A 22,151-nucleotide genomic window follows, 5' to 3' on the forward strand; every position below is an offset into this window, starting at 1 on the left:
ATAGATAATAATAAAATTACATATAGCTAACATAAGCTATACACATAATTCACTTATTAATAAGAATAAGTACACATCATATTCCAGATATTACAACAAAAAAAAAATACTCCCCCTTAAAAGGATTCTGTCCTTAGAATCTGATCTAACTAAACAAGTGAGGATATTTGTCAAGCATATCTGACTCTAGATCCCAAGTAGACTCTTCTACTCGAGGATTTCAAACGTATTCACTATAGATATACACTCATTTCCAAGGATTCTCCTTTAATGATTAAGAATTTGAATCGATCACTATATGCAGAACAAACTTGAACAAGAGCCCATTGGCTCCTAATCAATCACTTGATTTGAGTCAGATACTTATCGCCTTAATATTGACACTTAGAACATATTATATGTACATACTGTAGTAACGGTAACATCAACTCATGAACAACTTTATCTATATTTATCAATACTTCAAATGATTTACTAAATTTAGGACTCAGCTTGTCCCCTCTATTCAGACCTATCCAATCTCTTTCAAGGTAAAACTTTTACTAACACTACTGGTCCTATTTCTATATTCATACTCTCTCTCGATACAATTCTGCCTTCTTTCTTTGTCTACTCCGAGCTACTTCAATCAATATCACTACGCCCTTGGTGTACTGAATTAACTTAGAATTTGACAACTCCCTTTCTCCCACTTTATCTCAATAAAGTGGGGACCTACACTTGCGTCCACATAAGGCTTGGTAAAGTGGCATTCTAAAGCTGACATCAATGATAATGATCATCCTAGTTTTCCTTAAAACTCAACCTCGCAGCATATCTTATATTTCCTGAATCGCTTCTTCCCTTTGACCCTTCATTTAAGGATGATAGGTGGTGCTCATTTTCAACTTTAGTTTTTAAACATTTAAACATCTGCTATTCGTTTCTATCCATTAAGGTTGAAAAGTAATCTCATATATTCACTTATTATCACCTTTAGGTATTTGAACTTCATATTCCACTATTTCCAATTCGTTTATTAACTCCTTAGTGGTCTTAATTACATCCAATCCTTTCTTTCTGCACAAGGCATCTGTTACCATACGGCTTTGTTTAGGTAGTTGTTAATGGATTAATTTAGAATCTTTTTTTAATCCTCGGTCAATATTTCATACTTGAAAACTCCAGGTATAGTTGCTTTTCTTCTAATCTTTGGAGAAAAATCCTTGGGCATCCCACACAGACTTTTTTATTCTTTGAATAGCTGAGGATGTTATCAATAAATACAATTTGCTTACCAGAGTACTCCTTATACACCATGTTACTTAATTCCTTATGGACAACTGATACACTTGTTATTTCACATAATATCACCAGATCTTGCAATGCTCAAAACTCATTTTAATCGTAATCTCTGATATGTTCTCAGGTCAGATCTTAAGTTAATCCCCGAGATATAACACACTTTTTGAATTAGGTCTCATAAGTAATCAATTCTTTATAGGGGTCACTCATTCTTATTCGTTGTTTTGTTAAAATCCCGATAATCAGTACATAATCTCATAATTTCATTCCTTTTCTCCCTCAACATCACTGGTACACTTTACGATTCGCTTCTTGTAAAACCACTCCTTGGTCTGCCTTATCCACCAGGCCTCCGATACTTCATCTTAATTCTTTGACATGTCCAGCACTTTCTAATCCATTTTGAAATTTCCTTCTTATACCTGGTTATCACTATTTTTCTTTAAATTTCCATATATCTTGGCATTTCTTCAATAAATTAAATACTTTATATTGTGAATTTCCTGTAGGATCTCATTTCTTAATTCTTTTACTTGTAGCATCCAAGTACTGGAAGAAAACCTGGGGATATCGTGATCGTTCTCCTGGGCACATAAATTTCCTCTTACTAACTCTTAACATCGTGATCCATTATCTTCTCTTGACATCTCCTTATCTTTTCTTAACAACTCTGAATGAAAGGTCATACTACCCATCCTTGTTTCCTTTGGATTATATATATGGCTTTCAATTCCAACTTCCAAAATTTTATGGATAATTCTTCGGGTGCAGTCTCTGTGTTTACTTTCTTCTTTTTGCTTATCATTTGCCACCACATTTGCTTTTCCTTGTAAATACATACTTCAAACTCTTATGGTCCGTATAGATCTCACACCTTTCTCCATACATATCATATTTCCCAATCTTTCAAAGCGAATATTATTACTGCTAATTCCAAATTATAACTAGGGTACTTCTGCTCATAAGGTTTCGATTGTCTGGATGCATATACAATAACTTTATTGTGATGCATCAACACACATCCTATTCCCTTATGAGAAGTATCACTATGAACTACAAAATCTCCTCGATACTTTCAAAGTGATAAAACAGATGCTGTAATTATTCTCTCATTTAACTCCGCAAAACTTTCTTCACCTTTCTCCGTTTCATATAAACTTCTTGCTTTTCCTGGTTAGCTTTGCCAAAGGTATTGCAACTTTAATTTCTGCTGGATCCCCTTTTGTCTCCTTCTCACTGACTATTTAGGCTAAAAATTGTACTTCTTGTCATCAAAGCTCTCACCTTATAAACTTTACATAAAACTTCTTTCTTCTCCGACTCCCCAATTGTCATTAAATGCTTCATATGGTCCTCCGTTGACTTTAAGTAACACAAATACTGTTCATCCAGATATTCCTTAAAGATTTTATCCATCAAGTTTAAATATTACTGGTATATTGGTTAATGCAAATGACATTATTAGATTTTATAGCAGCAGTACCTAGTTCTGAAAATTATCCCAGATATGTCCATAGGTTTAATCTCCAATTGGTAACACCCAAATCTTAAATCAATTTTAGAAAATACTTTGCTCCTTTCATCTGATCAAACAAATCATTAGTTCGAGGTAACAGATACTTCCTCTTGATGGTAAAATTGTTGAGCTTTTGCTAGTTGACACATAACCTCATACTTCCATATTTATTATTAACAATTAATACTGGTATACCTTATGGGGTACACTAGGTCTAATCGCTCCTTCTTCTAACATCTCTTGCATATGCTTTGTTAACTTCTTCATTTTAACTGGCGCCATTCTGTGCGGGGCATTGGACACTTGTTTTATTTCAGATGCTAAGTCAATCATGAACTCAATTTCTCTATCTGGAGGAAATGTTGGTAACTCGTCTGGAAATATATCTTGAAACTCTTTAATTACTATAAAATCTTCAAATTCTGTTTGCTACTGACTTCTATTCATAATCACCATAGTGCTTCCATCTTAGTCACCATAATCTTTTAGCTTAAATCATTGCTAACAAATTCTTTACCGTCCTTTGTCCTCTAAACCTTATTATATTCTCATTTGATGTCTTCGGAACTATCTTTCCATCACGACGGTCTACCTGGGCATCACACTTAAATAGTTAGTCCATTTCTTAGGATAATGTCAAATCCTTTTATCTTAAATGATATCAATTCTTCACAACTTATTGCCAGAATCTCAATTCCACCATTGGTACTCCCTTATTTAACAATTACACATTTTTTATTTGCTAGTCCTTTAGTCATAATCTTATCAATTCAACAAGGTAATTCATCTTTGAAGGAATTTACAGATGAGCGGAAGCGTGAAATAACATTTATTCCGTAAAAACCATATACCACACATATAGAAAAACGTATAAAAAGGAAAAACTGAGGAATCATAACCATACCTTGTGAATCAAAGCTTTATAAAAATGGAGTGCTAGCAGTTGCTCCTCAGTGTGTGAAACACTCTACCGGTATTTACCAAAAACGGTCCTCTTCGATGAACCTTTTTATAAAAGCGAGCTTTTATAAAAATGGAGTTTTTGGGAGAGAGTGAGAGAGAGAGAGAGGAAGAAGATGGAGGCTAGGGTTTTCACAAAACCAAAAAGAAGTGTAAATAGAATGAGCCATCTCATTCTATTTATAGGGCTCTCCTAGGGTTTTTCCATAATATATCAATATATATATATATATATATTAGCCCCATATTTTATCTTTATAAAATGCTTTAATAATAATTAAAACTATTTTAATCATTATTTCTTTTTCTAAACTATTTTGAAAATAATTCTCTCTCTCATTATTTCATCAAAGAAAATATTCTTTTATGGTGTGACCCTGTAGGTTTAATATTATTCCGGTAGTAGAAATAAATAATAATAAACTTTTATTAATTATTTATATGAATACTAAAATTCACTAAATATAATTAACTGATTAATTATATTTATTCTACATCGTGAGTGATGCTTCTCAACATATCGCGACTATCCGGATAATGTGAATTCACTGCTCACAATACCAAGAACCTGCCAGTGACTAGTTACCGTACAATGAATTCCTTTTACCCTTATAATATCCCGATTAAATACAAGGCATGGATCTTATTTCAGGCCTATCAAATTTAATCATATGATTTCTTATTCATAATGCAAAGTTCATATTAATGCAAATTAGAAACTCCTTTCTAATTTTATACACTCTGGCCAGAGATTCCAGAACTCGCATACTAAGATTAACATAGGATATTCTCTTCCTATACTGCAAGGGGTAGATCCTCTATTAACGTTAACTATCTATGTACACAAATCCCTATGCCCATAATAGACCTAATGGATGTCCTTGAGACAAAGGACTAAACCAAAGCACAGTTCATTATATACAAGATAACTTTAACGATCTCAAGTCTAAGGACACTTGTACAACTATCACTCAGTGAACCACTATTGACACGTGAGTAATCTCCATTAGTTGTTCAACTTATCGAGTCATGTTCAGTGAACTTATTCCCTAATAAGCACCTACATACTAGCTGTAGTGTCACCACACAAATGCCTATGAGAACAGACATCCTCCTGAAGGGAGCAAGCATAGTATGTACCAATCTTTGCGGATCCACTAACATCCGATTAGTTATCCTATGATCAGGAACTGTTTAAGTCTAGAGTTATTATCTTCTAGATCTCACTATTATAATCTCATTATAATTCTAGAAGCTTTACTCTAAACTATGGAACATCTTATTTAAAACACTTTAAATAGATAAAGCCCATAATAAAAACATAACAAGTCTTTTATTAATTTCAATTAAATCAAATAGGAATACAAGAAAGTTCTTCCTAACTCATCATACATGATTGGATTTAGGACAAACACTTTCAATCTCCCACTTCAACTAAAGCCAATCACCCTGGTATCTAATACCCATCTTCTCTTTATGACGATCAAAGTGAATCTGAGACAATGACTTTGTGAGTGGGTCTGCTACGTTGTTATATGTGTCAACTCTCTCAATCTTGACATCTCCTCTTTCAATAATTTCCCTAATCAAATGAAAGCGTCACAAAACATGTTTGGAATTTTTATGAGACCTAGGTTCCTTGGCTTGTGCTATTGCTGTGTTGTTATCACAATATAACACAATAGGCTCTTCAATGCTAGGAACAACTCCCAACTCAGAAACAAATTTCCTCATCCAAACGACTTCTTTTGTATCCTCAATTGCAGCTATATATTCTGCTTCCGTTGTGGAGTCAGCCGTTGTAGACTGTTTGGAACTCTTCCAACTAATCGCACCACCATTCAGAGTAAACACTTACCCTGACATGGATTTGCTATCATCACTTTCTGATTGAAAACTAGAGTCAGTATAACCCTCTATTTTCAACTCAAATGCACCACCAAAAACAAGAAAAATATCCTTAGTCCTTCGCAAGTACTTAAGGATGTTCTTCACTGCTTTCCAGTGGTCTTCACCTGGATTGGACTGATATCTGCTCGTCACACTAATTGAATAAGCAACATCAGGCCTAGTACACAACATCGCATAAATGATAGATCCTATTGTTGAAGTATAAGGAATCTTACTCATACGATTTCTTTCCTCAGGTGTCTTAGGTGACATCTTTTCGGAAAGGGATACTCCATGGCTCATCGGTATGAGACCCCTTTTGGAGTTTTCCATGTTAAACCTTTTAAGCACTTTTTGGATGTATGTACCCTGGGTAAGACCTATCATTCTTCTAGATCTATCTCTATACATCTTCATACCGAGAATGTAGGATGCTTCTCCCAAGTCCTTCATAGTGAAGTTCTTCGATAGCCACACTTTGACTGATTGCAGCATCAGTATATCATTTCCTATAAGAAGTATGTCATCCACATACAATACAAGAAATGTAACCACGCTCCCACTAACCTTCTTGTAAATACATGGTTCATCTATGTTTTTGATAAAACCAAACTCTTTGATTGTCTCATCAAAATGGATGTTCTATCTACGAGAAGCTTGCTTTAAACTATATATGGTTCGTAGCAGCTTACACACTAGGTGTTCATTTCCCTTGGAAAGAAAACCCTCTGGCTGTGTCATATACACTTCCTCTTCAAGTTTCCTATTGAGGAAGGCCGTTTTCACGTCCATTTTCCAGATCTCATAGTCGTAGTAAGCAGCAATCGCAAGCAAAATCTGAATTGATTTTAATAGGGCTACAGGCGAAAAAGTTTCATCAAAGTCAATCCCTTACCTTTGTCTGAATCCTTTTGCCACGAGCCTGGCCTTAGGTCTCCACCTGGCCATCTGCTCCAATCTTTCTCTTGTATACCCATTTACACTCAATAGGATTCACACCCTCAAGTGCTTCAACCAAAGTCCATACTTGGTTGGTATACATAGATTCCATTTCGGATTTCATGGCACTTTGCCATTTCTCTGAGTCAACACTACTCATAGCCTCATTATAGGTCATAGGTTCGTCATCATCAATGATTGACAACTCATTGTCATTCTCAATGACAAGGCCATAATACCTCTCAGATTGGCGAGACACTCTCCCTGACCTACGAATGGGTTGTTTCACAGAAGGTTGTTCAGTCTGAACATGTGTTTCCACTTGACTCGTAGTAGTTTGTGCTTCTTGAACTTCATCAGGTTCAATTTTGATCCCACTGTTTTCTTCAAGGATAAACTGCTTTTCCAAGAAGGTAGCATGTTTGGAGACAAACACCCTATGATCGGTGTAAAAGTAATACCCTAAAGTCTCTTTAGGATATCCCACAAAACTACATTTTACGGATCGAGATTCCAGCTTATCTGGGTCAACTTTCTTGACATAAGCTGGACATCCCCAAATCTTAACGTGTTTAAGACTTGGTTTCCTTTCTTTCCATATCTCATATGGAGTTTGAGGAACAGATTTGGAAGGTAACTTATTCAGTAAATATGCTGAGGTTTCCAATGCATAACCCCACAGAAATACTAGAAGATTCGCATAGCTCATCATGGACCGAACCATGTCTAACAAAGTTCGATTTCTCCTTTCAGATACCCCATTCAACTGTGGAGTATATGGAGGAGTCCACTGGGAGACTATACCATTTTCTTTGAGATAATCTAGAAACTCTCCATTCAAGTATTCACCACCTCGATCTAATTGAAGAGTTATAATACCATGTTTGGTTTGTTTCTCCACTTCATGCTTATATTCTTTGAACTTTTCAAAGGCTTCAGACTTGTGTTTCATCAAATACACATATCTGAATCTAGATCGATCATCTATGAAAGTAATGAAGTATCAAAATCCACCCATGGCTTGCGTAGACATTGGTCCACATACATCTGTGTGTACCAATCCTAGCAAATCTGCAGCCCTTTCTCCATGTCCACTAAATGGAGATTTGGTCATTTTACCCAATAGACAAGACTCGCATGTAGGATATGATTCAAAATCAAAGGGGTCAAGTAACCCTTCCTTATGCAATGTCCGCAGTCTATTTTCACTAATATGACCAAGTCTGCAGTGCCACAAAAAGGTAAGATTTTCATCATCCCTTTTTCTTTTATTAGTATGTTCAATTTGTAGTAAATTATGCTCTACGTCACATACAGACCATTATTTAAAATAGCACTTCCATAAAGAACGTTATCTCTAAGAATTGAACATTTATTATTCTGAATAACAAACGAAAATCCAGCCAAGTCTAACATGGGAATAGAAATAATATTCCTCACAATCGAGGGAACAAAATAACAATTATTTAAAACAATAGTCTTGCCCGTAGGCATATGTAAATGAAATGATCCTACAGCTTCAGCAGCAACTATTGCTCCATTTCCCATCCGTAGAATCACCTCCTCTTCCTCAAGAGTCCTACTTCTCCTTAGTCCCTGCAACTAATTGCAAATATGAGAACCAACCATGGCAAAAGCAAGTTGTCCAAGACATTCAATCAAATTGATCATCTTAAGTACATGGTCATTCACAGATGATCCCTCAGACATCCTACAACTGAACAGCTCCTTCGATATCTCATATCGAGCTGTCCTCCCTGCCACATCATACAACTCTTGTAGATGCATAAGGATAGTGTGAGCATCCATATGCTCATGCTGCTTCTGTAGCTCAATCTTCATGGAAGCTAACATGATGCATTGAACAACATTTGCATCATCTATCCACTTACGATACACAACATGTTCATCATTATATGCATCGTTAGCAGGTTCAGTAGGCTTAGGTGAGTCAAGCACATATTCCAGCTTCTCAACCCTGAGAACAATTCTCAAATTTCGAAGCCAGTCAGCAAAATTAGGACCAGTCAACTTGTGAGCATCTAGTATACTCCCGAGTGATAGTGTAGAAGACGTAACATATATAGTAAATCTGAAATGATGAACACATAACAACACTTAGCAAATATTCAATTTTATTACAAAACACTATATGAATTGGGTCTTTATTCATAAGTGGCTCCCACTAGTTTATCTAATCTATACAACCCCTTTAAGTGAAAAATTAAGCATTCATAATGCTAGTGGGAATAGGGATCCTACATTCCATCACACAACCTCGGCTGTAGCACGAAATGTCATGTGATGTTCAATAGGCAGACAGCTCTTGTCATTTACATCTTATGTTATTCCCTAATAAAATTTTAGCCTCTTGAATAATTGAGTCACGACTGTAGCACGACAGACTCAATATTCTAAGTCAAGTCTAACCCAACATTTCGTACAATTGAATCAGTCTCCAACGGCCCACGGCTGCAACACATAACGACCTTTAGATTCTAATTCAATGTACACATCTCTATGTAATAGACAAGTATTTCTTATTTCGAAATCAAAGCTCTCGGCTGTAGCACGAAACAACAATGATTTAAAAATAAGAACTACTTTCTACCATGTTGGAAGGCTATGACCGACACAAGCTCGTTGTGTCATTGGTCAATTACTACTTGATATTATTTAATTTTAGAGGGATTATATTATGTTACAATCATAATCATATTATAAAGAGATTCTTCCTTTAAAATTAAATATTTCAAATCAATAATCGATAATCAGATGATTCCCAGATCGGGGACCATTGTCAAGAGGCATCACTTAATACCCCTTTCTTATAGATCGAAATCTGTTTTTGACAGAATCATCCTTTCTCTCAAAATTGAAAATTCATATTTAATTACGTGTTTCATAAATACAAGAATCTCATGATTGTATTCATAATATTATTGTCAAGGCAAGAAACGATTCCTATTCTAGATTTTCTAGAGCACGCCTTATTTTGATTAAGTTCACCTAAATCTATCATTGCATGGTAAACATAGGCATATATCTCGGAAAAATAAATAAACAAGTAAGCATGCAAGCAATATCATGTCACACATTGATATAATGATGTATGGATTTATTATAGTATTTAAAAGCAATTAAAACATGCTTTAAAACACTTTCGGGAATATAAACAGTTCAAAACTTTTATATAAAAAATATTTGACCACTCCAATAGATCCGTCTCGGAAAAACGAATCCAACGATATATTGTACGCCCAAAACGGAATTACGAAACTCCCAAAAAACAAATTTAAAAAAAGACAGATGGGTTGTAACGCATTACCAGAATGCGTTAACGCATTCCGGTAATGCGTTACAACCATTTTAAGCCATTAAAGGGTGTAACGAATCCCGGAAATGTGCAACAGGGTGTAACGCATTCCGGGAATGCGCGACACCCCCCGCGCGTGCGCCTCACGCGCCCAGGCCGGCCGATTACGCGGCTGTTCAGTTTTTTTTTGTTTCTTTCCAGCCGTTGCCTTTTGCTGTTGTTACAGAAAAAAAGGAGTAACCCCCTTCTTTACTCCCTCATTCAATAACCTTTATTAATATATTATTATTATTATTTTATTATTAATAAATTAATTAACATTTAATTAATAAATTAATAAAAAACAAAATAATATAATTACTTAAATCAGGGAGTAGCAGAAAATTATCCAATCAGCCATGGGTCCTTGTGCAAATTTTAATCACAATTATTCACATGCATAATTATTTCATGAATTTTAATTAAAACAATTTTAAAAAATTCATAACAAATAATCTATACATCACAAAATTATGAAAAAAATACCTAGACGATCTACAACACTTGTAGAACCCAGATCAGTAGTCAAGATATTATGCAAAAATTATTACAAATTAATTCATAATTAAATCTAAATAAACTTGAAAAAATCATAACAAACCCATACATGCATTAAAAAATCTGAATTTTTTTATATACATCTCTATATGCAAAACCTAGCTCTGATACCAATGAAGGAATTTACGGATGAGCAGAAGCGTGAAATAATATTTATTCCATAAAAACCATATACCGCACATATAGAAAAACGTATAAAAAGGAAAAACTGAGGAATCGTAACCATACCTTGTGAATCGAAGCTTTATAAAAATGGAGTGCTAGAAGTTGCTTCTCAGTGTGTGAAGCACTCTACCGGTATCCACTAAGAACGATCCTCTTCGATGAACCTTTTTATAAAACCGAGCTTTTATAAAAATGGAGTTTTTGGGAGAGAGAGAGAGAAGAAGAAGAAGATGGTGGCTAGGGTTTTCACAAAACCAAAAAAAAAGTGTAAATAGAATGAGCCATCTCATTCTATTTATAGGGCTCTCCTAGGGTTTTTCCATAATATATCAATATATATATAGATTAGCCCCACATTTTATCTTTATAAAATGCTTTAATAATAATTAAAATTATTTTAATTATTATTTCTTTTTCTAAACTATTTAGAAAATAATTATCTCTCTCATTATTTCATCAAAGAAAATATTCTTTTATGGTGTGACGCTGTAGGTTCAATATTATCCCGGTAGTAGAAATAAATAATAATAAACTTTTATTAATTATTTATATGAATACTAAAATTCACTAAATATAATTAACTGATTAATTATATTTATTCTACATCGTGAGTGATGCTTCTCAACATATCGCGAGTATCCGGATAATATGAATTCACTGCTTAGAATACCAAGAACCTGTCAGTGACTAGTTATCGCACTAACCCCGAGCAAGGCGCACAACTCTACTCTATAAACTGGATCCAAGGCACACATTGGCCTAATTCGACCACGAATCTGGTCTGACCACGAATCTGGTCCACATAAAGAAAACTATCCAATTCTAAAGCAGTTCAATATGATAAACAGTATAACTCAATAAAATAAGTTCTTCATCAATAGTAATAAAACATTTACATATAAAACATTTGTATAAGAGCATGGAGTAATTCATGGGTACCACGAGGGTATATCAAAGTATGTAAAAGAAATGGTCTCCAGCCTGTAAGGGAATCAGGTATTAGATGAATCAAGGATTTTTCAAGGTTTAGTTCTTTGATGTTATATAAAATGGTTGGGGTATAAGAGTTTCTGTATGTTCAAACAATTCGGTTCCAGTGTTTGGTAGTTATATATTTGAAGAGTAGTATCATATTTGTGTGGTTTAGTATCAGGAAATCAACAAGGGATGGTTTACAAATAATAAGGCTTACGGCTCAAAGATCAAACGATATGATTCGGGTTCCAGGATGTATGATTCAAAGTACTCGGAATATAAAACATAACTATTTTGAATATTTACCAATATATCACAAGAGAATTTAGAAATGCTTGCATTATATCTCAAAAAGTTTTTAGAAGTACTTGCCTTGCAGGGCTTTACAACTATTACTGATCAACTCTGTCGCTCAGGCTTTATTGTCTATCCACCAGATCACCTTGGATTCGACCTCAACACTTAAGTCCTTTGATTGGAACCTTACTGAGCTTTTTGACTGACCACCAAACTATCTTTTGTCCAATACAATTCTCGGGCCTTCTGACTAGAATCTACAACGTCGAAACACCCTAACTTAGACATTCGATTAAGCTTGACATATCATCGCTAACAATCTACCTGAACGTTAACAAAACCCGACTCGTAACATGCTTCATATAATAATACACGTATCACTTAGGGTTCACGTTCTCGAAAATTGGTTCGGTGTTCGTTTCCAGAAAATACGTATACTCCTCATTGTACGAAATTAAGGTTATTGGTTTTGGCAAAACATTTCACCATAATATACAATCAGGTTTCGTATAAAATATATGCTCATATATTTATATATATTCGCTCTATGTCTCGATAATTATTGGATACGCTCCCATATTTCCGAAATTTGATTTCTCGGAAATCGGGCAGCACTCTCTTTATTTTTCGGACTAACCCGTTGAACAACTCGACGTCAAATTAACAACACAATCCAATTTATAAATCCCAACCACCAATTCGAACCAATAACAACAATCGCAATCCATAAATTCCCAAACACCAATTCTATTACAGTTATTAATTATTATCTATATTTTATATTTTAAATCATAGGACTCAGATCGTATCATCAAAGTCCACCGTCCACTCATCGCAATTCATCACGGACGGCGGTAAAATTTGCGAGTACCCGATTAAACTCGGATTTTCAACGTAAATTTTGCCGATAAAAGAAATAGATTTCCTGCGCAAAATTATTTTATTTCACGAAATTAACTAATTAATATCATAAAAATTCAATAGCTTCAGGAAATAAGAATTCGGCCACCCGAACCACTACTCTGCTTTCGCCGGAAAATGGAACGGCAGTGAGCAGCAAGAACAAAACAGCAACAGGAGTCTCGCGCCTCCGCGCTGAAATCCGACCACCACACCTCTCGGAATTTCCGAGAGGTAGTAACCAACAAGAACAGGGACTGCACATATACATATACATATGTGTATATATAGATATACAACCAACAATCCAAAACTGAGACATACTGGAAAATCAAAACCCAGCCACGCACACAGAAGAATCACACACACGGGATCGCACACATACATCGCACATAGACACGTTACCATCGCCTCACCAAAAATCGAAAACGGCGGCAACAGCGGCGGTCGGGAAATATCAGGGAAGAGAGAAACACAGCCACACGCAAACAAACACAGCTGGGAGAAAAATAGAAAGGGAAGGAAGAGTGTGAAATGAAAGAGAGATTAAATTGGAATTGAGGGGAGATGAGGGAAAGGAGTAATATAGAGGAGGGTTTATGATATTATTATTTATTTATTCCTGCTAATCAGCAATTAAGCAACACGTATCACAAATTACTGCCACACTGATTCCTGACTTGCCACGTAGCAATATAATTCCTCGGTAGTCCGATCCTGCCCCGAAATTTAAAATTAACGGACCAAGGTGTACTTAAAATAATTTCAGAAAATTACAAAAACGGTCTTAAAATGCTAGAAATATCCCAAAGTAATTGAAAACGTAATTTTAAAACAATTTCTGAAATGCCACTTATATCCGCTTTTATCAATAAAACGAAACAACGCGCGGGTAAAATTATTCCCAAAAATTACCAATTTTTTTTTTAAAATTCTCAGAATATTCCAAACTTATATAAATATAGGTTTCATAATTTTTTGAAGAATTTTGGAATTAAATATAGATTTTACAAATAAACACAATCAGAAAATCATTTAAAGATAAATAACTAAAATATTGATATCTGAATTTTATTAAAATCCCAAATATAATTATTGTAATTATAAAACCATAAAAGAAATTTTAGAGACATTTCAAATATTTATAAAAATAAATTTGCATTAAATCCACTTTTAAAAGTGAAAACAATTCAATACAATTCCATATATTAATGACGCAACCAACCCGATACACCATAAATCACACATAGATAATAATAAAATAACATATTGCTAACAGAAGTTATACACATAATTCACTTATTAATAAGAATAATTACACGTCATATTTCAGATTTTACACTTTGGCTAGTGAAGTAGTAGTTAGTGGGGTTGGAATTTCCAAGTTTGCCCTGATCTTGTGTTGGGAGTAAAATACATGCATGGGCAACTAAGTAAATTGCAAATTATAAATTGACTAATATATATAAAACAATTTCTATAAATATAAATGCATTTCCATAAATCACAAAATATATATCATAAAATAGCTTGTGATTTTAGAAATTTAATGATATAAGAATTAAAAAAATGTTAAAAGAATTTTAAAAATTGATTTTTCATATTGAATGAAATAGTTTTGATTCTCATTTAAAAATACTAAATACTAAGATTTTCCTTTCAAAATTTTTTGTCTAAACTAATACATTAAACACTTAATTTATAGGCACCCAACATATAGATCACCCATATTTATAATTCAACACAATTTAAATCTCAATTATAAACACACAATTATATATAGATAAGATTTAGAAATTGTTAGTGTAGGTGCCCTAGAGGCAATACATTATTCTTTTAAATCTTTATGTCGGTTGATCATTCAATAAATGTATTTATTAAGACCTTAATTACTGCGATATTTTGTTAGCATAATAAATGTCCTTAGAATCATGATACACATTGTATAGTTTATGTACATGACTTGAACTTGAGATTATATAATATATCATATTCTTAAAGGTCCCCAGTCGAGTATTATTATATAGGACAATAATAATACATAGATAGACTAGTATGTTGTTTGACAAGATAACCACATCTCATTGGTTATAAGTATGGGGATACTAAAGTCAATACATAGGTACATGTGAGAGTACATGGTACTGGACAGACCCAAAGTGAGATTCTTCATGTTTAATAAAGTCATAAGAAAGACTTACAGTGATAATGGTGTAACGATCCTTTGACTTGAAATCATTATATTTCTATACGAGGATTAATATACTTTGACTACATTAAAAGTTACTTTTGATCGGGTGATGATAAAATTGGACATCGGGTATATAAAGAGTCGTATGAGAAATATGAATGATAGATAAAGGATTTAACCCTCCTATAATTAAGAGAGATATTATTGGCCTCTTGATTGAGTGAGATTATAAAAAGCATGGCCATGCTCAAATAATGATTTGCCTTGATAGTCTACTCATGGATCAAGTAAACTCGGATTAAATGTTAAAGAGGATTACTAAATACATGCCTCGAGTTTAATCTATAATATGTATGGTTAAAGGGATTATATTACACGAAAAACATTAATCACGAAAGGTTTTATCTAATCACGATTTAATTATTGTTTAATTGGGTAACAATGATGTATTACTAGATACCACTCATTGTTTATAATTTTATTAGAGAATAAAATTATTGTCAATTAAATAATAGCCTATAGGGTCGCACAAATAGAGCACTTAATGGAATAGTTAATTTAAATTATAGATTTAAATTAATTGATGATTATTTGAATTTTATTATAATTAAGTAAGACTTAATTTAGATAATATAAATTCGAATTAAAGGGACTGTTTTTGCTCATAATAATTAAGTATGACTTAGTTATTAATTAAATAATAGAAATTCATTTTTATTATTTAATCTTATACCTACTAAGGTTGGGCTTTGCTGTTATGGGCCTTTTAATCAGCCATTATAAATAGTTAATGATAGGTTAAAGAGGATAAGAAGTTTTGGAGAAAAACCCTAGCAGCAAAGAGAGGCAGAGGCAATCCGGATCGTCAAGAAGGAGGCTAGTACATCCATTCCATAGTCAAGTTCGTGAGACGTTCTTGGAGGTGCTCGTGTGGATACCATAGAGGTGTTTGTCCGAGAGGTAGACACAAAGCGTGATAACTAGGATCTCCGTTGAGTTCGTGAAAGTCAAGCTCTTGAAAGGTATGATTCGTTATCTCCATAATCAGCCCACAATTATACATGGATCCTTTTCTAGGGTTTCAAAATTTTTGTTTTATTTACAATTATCCGCTGCGTTTTATGCCTCAGAACCCAACAATGGTATCAAAGCTACGTGTATAAGGGGCTGATTTGGTTACGTGTTTACTATATTTTTACAAGTATGCATGTGTGATGAGTCTGCCATGATAACAGTTATGTTATATGAGTCTTGCATGATAACAGTTATGTTATATGAATGATATGATAAATCTGTTAATGATTTATATGATGATACTAGTATGTTTAAGATCTGCCATAACTCATATGTATGCGATCTTTTATAATATGTATACTGATACATATTTTTGGTAACTGGGATATGGGTCGTGTGTATACTAATACATGCTTCTGGAATTGTATTCTGATACATGTTTTGCTAGTTTTCTGTTACTTAATTTTGCAAAAATTTCCGCGGTTTAGGGTTTCGTTTTAATTTGTGCTTATGACATATGCTTTACTTATTTATTATTCTTGATTGGATCATGAAAAAGTAATAAATAGTATGTCATCTTTATATGATCTATCATGTTCTTTAATGGTTACTTGAGCATGGTGCATAGTTATGGCCTTAAGACCTTAGTTGTAATGGTTTATTCTTTTGGTTCGTAATAAATACGACTTGCATGTCATTTTCTATTTATAGTTGTTTTATCTCGAATGTAACTCGAGTTCTTTTGTAAGTTTGTTAGTATAATTCTTAATGTAACATCCAAGAAGGACAAGGGAACAAGGAGGCATCCTATGGAGGCCAAGGAGATAATGGAAGCAATAAAGAAGACATATGTAATAGTTATTTTTTACACCATAGATTGACCTTGATCTGTTCATTAGCCTGAAAAGATCACATAGGATTGGGCCATAACTATTGCACGTTTACTTTACACACTTTTCATATGATATATAAATAGTATGTGTAAAGTAGAAAATGCATGTTTTAATTAGATTAATGATGCATGTATGTATTAGATACATCACCCATGTCATGCCTTTAAACAAGATAAAATCTGTAACGACTAAAGATTTAAAATTAACAAACGATCATGAGATTCTCGTGTTTATGAAACACGGAATGAAATAAGAATCTTCTTTATTTCCGACATGGGTGATTTTGTCAACAACAGGTTCATAGAACTTATAAGGCTATGGGTTTTAAGCGAGACCGGTATGACTCCTCCACTACCTGGAAATCAAACCATTGACGAGTATTGATTTGAAATATTTTATTAAAGAAAAATTAGAAATCTCTTTATGATGGGATCATGATCATTCTAAATTAAAAATCCCTAAGTAAAAATATTAAGTTTTAATCAGATGTTTTCCAATGAATGAACACTGATTGAATCCTAGATCGATAAGGGGAAGGGCTGTCAGTGGCAGGGGACTCCTATCTATCGTGGTGAAATGCGATGAATATAAACGGTTATATTCGAACGTTGTATCATTGGGTCTAACTTAACTGAGTAATCATAATAAGGTGAATATAAACGGTTATATTCAACTATTATGAACTTAGAAGCTTAGAGTTTGGTTAAAAATCTATTAGATAGATAAGATCAATTGTTGTTCACCAAACTATCCAAGAATTATATATGATATACTTGACAACTGTTGTCTACCTAAATAATCATGTTTTAAAGACTGCCAGTGGTTGACTTAGGACATGACGAAATATGGATCTTGGCTCACTAGAAAGATTTATGGGATATACTTTCTGAATTAATAGTTAGGGCTATTAATTTGATAAAAAATAGTGGGAGATATATTATGAATATATCATAATCATATAAACATAAAATTTTAACTCAGATAATCTAATGTTTATTTTGCGCTTTTATTATTGTAGATACTGAGTAATGGCAAACAACACAAACACACTATCCGTACGTTCAGTCCTTGAGAAGGACAAGCTGACAGGAGGAAACAACTTCCTAGACTGGAAGAGGAATTTGAGGATTGTCCTCAGGCAGGAGCACAAGCTTCATGTCATTGATATTCCTCCTCTAGGCCCCCTTCCTGAGGGTGCTACTGCTGATGAACGAGCAGCACGTATAAGGGATGAGAATGATGCAAATGATGTTGCATGTCTTATGTTGGCAACTATGAGTGTTGACCTTTAAAGACAGCATGTGCATATGGATGCATATACTATCAATGAGCACTTGCAAAGCATGTTTGCAAGCCAAACTCATCAAGAAAGGTTCAACACGAGTAAGTCACTTTTTAATTTCAAACAAGGGCCAAGTGAACCAGTTGGCCCACATGTTCTGAAGATGATTGGTTACATTGAGTACCTTGAAACTTTGGGTTTCCCGATTGGTCCGGAAACTAGTATTGACCTAATCATGAATTCTTTGAACAACAAATTCACTCAGTTTGTTGTGAACTATAATATGAATGAATTTGACAAAACACCTACTGAATTGTTGCATATGTTGAGAACATATGAGACCAACATGAAGACAGCTGAACCCGCTCCCATACTGATGGTGGGAAATAAAGGTAAGGCCAAAGGGAAGGGCAAGTGGAAAGGTAAGAAGAAGATTGGATCTGATTCTACACCCAAGCCAAAGTCAAGTCACAAACAGGCTTTAAAGCCTAAAGGTGGTGTGGCCAAGGGTGAATGTCACTACTGTAAGAAAGCTGGTCACTGGAAGAGAAACTGTCCAATTTACTTGGAGGATCTGAAGAAAATAAAGGCAGTTCAGATTTCTTGATCAAGTATTTATGTTATAGAAGTCAATTTGTCTATTTCTACATCTTGGGTATTGGATACTGGATGTGCTTCTCACATTTGTATAAATGTGTAGGGCTTGCAGAGAAGTAGAACTTTGGCTAAGGGAGAAGTGGACCTAAGAGTAGGCAATGGAGCAAAAGTTGTTATTTTAGCTGTAGGGACTTATTATTTATTTATGCCCTCTGGGCTTGTTTTAGAACTAGAAGACTGTTTTTACGTGCCTGCGATTTGCAGAAACATTATTTATGTTTCTTGTTTGGACAAGAAAGGTTTTTCGTTTACAATAAAGAACAACAATTGCTCTTTTGCTTTGAATGATTTAACCTATGATGTTGCGCATAAATTTAATGGTTTATACGTTCTTGATTTAGATAATCTTGTCAGTAATATAGAAAATAAATGACTTAAAATGAATGACTCAAATCAAACATACCTCTGGCATTGTCGTCTAGGCCACATAAATGTGAAACGCATATCCAAATTACATAAGGATGGATACTTGGATAAGTTTGATTTTGAATCATACCAAGAATGCGAATCTTGTTTGCTTGGTAAGATGACTAAAGCCCCTTTCACTGGTAAGGGTCAAAGGGCCACTAAACGTCTGGACCTAATACATAGTGATGTATGTGGCCCAATGGGTGTGATGGCTAGAGAAGGCTACTACTACTTCATAACATTTACTGACGATTTCAGTAGATATGGATATGTATATCTTATGAAGAACAAATCCGATTCTTTGAAAAATTTGAAGAATACAAGGTTGAAGTTGTATGATTTTATAGATCACAGAAGCATGGTAAAACAATTTTCTTGATATAAAATCCAAATAAAGGAATACAAATCGTGATTAAATCATATGGGGTCGTTTCTAACCTTTAAAAGTGATCCAAGAACGACGACCGGAGATCACTAGCAGCTGCTCCTCAAGTGTGAAGCACTCCACCGGTATCCACCAAGAGATCAATGTGATGGAGGAGGAAGGGGGGGGAGAATTAGGGTTTTCTTAACTTTTTAGGTTAAAGCAAAAATAGGGTTTATAATAGTATATTTATAGGCAAAATTTTCAGCTGAAAATTTTCCCATAAAATATTATTATTATTAACCCTTTATTCTTATTAACCAATTAACTAATAATTAAAACACCTTTTAATTATTAATCATTTTTCTAAACACTTTAGAAATAATTCTCTCTCTTGATTTAATTTCCAAAAATTAAATTCTTAATTAATAATATTAAGAACTTTTTCTTAATTAATTTATAATCAATTAAATCTCATTTAATCAATTATTAAATTTGCCAATTAATTATTTATTACATAAATAAATAATTATTAGCCATTATTAATTAATTTCTCCACCTTTAAATCATTCTCTTTTATGGTGTGACCCTGTAGGTTCAATATTAAGCAGGTAGTAGAAATAAATAATAATTAAACTATTTTATCATTATTTATATAAATTCTCTAATTCATTAAATATGATTAATTAATTAATCATATTTATTCTACATCGTGAGGGATACTTCTCAGCATATCGCGACTATCCGGATAATATGAATTCACTGCTTAGAATACCAAGAACCCATTCAGTGAATAGTTACCGTACAATCAATTCCTTCTACCCTGCAATGACACGATTAAATAGAAGGCATGGAACTTGTGTCAAGCCTATCTTATTTAATCATATGCTTTCCCATTCACTATGCTTAGTTCTAATTAATATAAATTAGAAACTCCTTTCTAATTTCATTCACTCTGGCCAGAGATTCCTGAACTAGCATAAATGGATCAGCATTGAACATTCTTCTCCTTCACCGGAAGGGGTAGATCCTTAATTGATCATACACTATCTTCGTGTACAAATTCCTATACCCAGTAGAGCCCTTATAATTGTCCCTGGAGACTAAGAACTAAACCAAAGCATAGTTCATTGTACACAAGATGACTATGATGATCTCAAGTCTAAGGATACTTGTACAACTATCACTATGTGAACAACTGCTGACACGTGAGTGAACTCTATTAGTTGTTCAGCTGTGTGAGTCATGTTCAGTAAACTTATTCTATAATAAGCACCTACATACTAGCTATAGTGTCACCACACAAATGTCTATGAGAACAGACAACCTTCATAATGAAGCAAGCATAGTATGTACCGATCTTTGCGGATTATTAATTACCAGTTAGTAATCCTACGACCAGGAACTATTTAAGTTTAGAGTTATCATCTTTTAGGTCTCATTATTATGATCTCATCACAATCCATAAAAAGCTTTACTCTAAACTGTGGAATATCTTATTTAAACACTTAAAATAGATAAAGCCCGCAATAAAAACAAAACAAGTATTTTATTAATATCAATGAAATCAAAACAGATTACACAAAAGTTATTCCTAAATCCTCATACATGATTGAACTTAGGACACATCTCTTTCAATCTCCCACTTGTACTAAAGCCAATCACTCTGGTATCTAATACCCATCTTGTCTTTATGACGATCAAAGTGGCTTTGTCAAAGGGTCTGCTATGTTGTTATGTGTGTCAACTCTCTCGACGTTGACATCTCCTCTTTCAACAATCTCCCTAATCGGATGAAAGTGCCGCAGGACATGTTTGGAATTTTTATGAGACCTAGGTTCCTTGGCTTGTGTTATTGCTGCGTTGTTATCACAATACAACACAATAGGATCTTCAACGTTAGGAATAACTCCCAACTCAGAAACAAATTTCCTCATCCAAACGACTTCTTTTGCAGCCTCACTTGCAGCTATATATTCTGCTTCCGCTGTGGAGTCAGCCGTTGTAGACTGTTTGGAACTCTTCCAATTAATGGCACCACCATTCATAGTAAAAACATACCCTGACATGGATTTGCTATCATCACTTTCTGATTGAAAACTAGAGTCCGTATAACCCTCTATTTTCAACTCAGATTCACCACCAAAAACACTAAAAATATCCTTAGTCCTTCGCAAGTACTTAAGGATGTTCTTCACTGCTTTCCAGTGGTCTTCACCTGGATTGGACTGATATCTGCTCGTCATATTAATTGAATAAGCAACATCAGGCCTAGTACACAACATCGCGTACATGATAGATCCTATTACTGAAGAATAAGGAATCTTACTCAAACGCTCTCTTTCCTCAGATGTCTTACGATACATCTTTCCAGAAAGGGACACTCCATGGCTCATCGGTATGAGACCTCTTTTGGAGTTTTCCATGCTAAACCTTTTAAGCACTTTCTGGATGTATGTACCCTGGGTAAGACCTATCATTCTTCTAGATCTATCTCTATAGA

Source organism: Apium graveolens, chromosome 9, assembly GCF_009905375.1.
Source record: "Apium graveolens cultivar Ventura chromosome 9, ASM990537v1, whole genome shotgun sequence".
In the NCBI taxonomy this organism is placed as follows: domain Eukaryota; kingdom Viridiplantae; phylum Streptophyta; class Magnoliopsida; order Apiales; family Apiaceae; genus Apium; species Apium graveolens.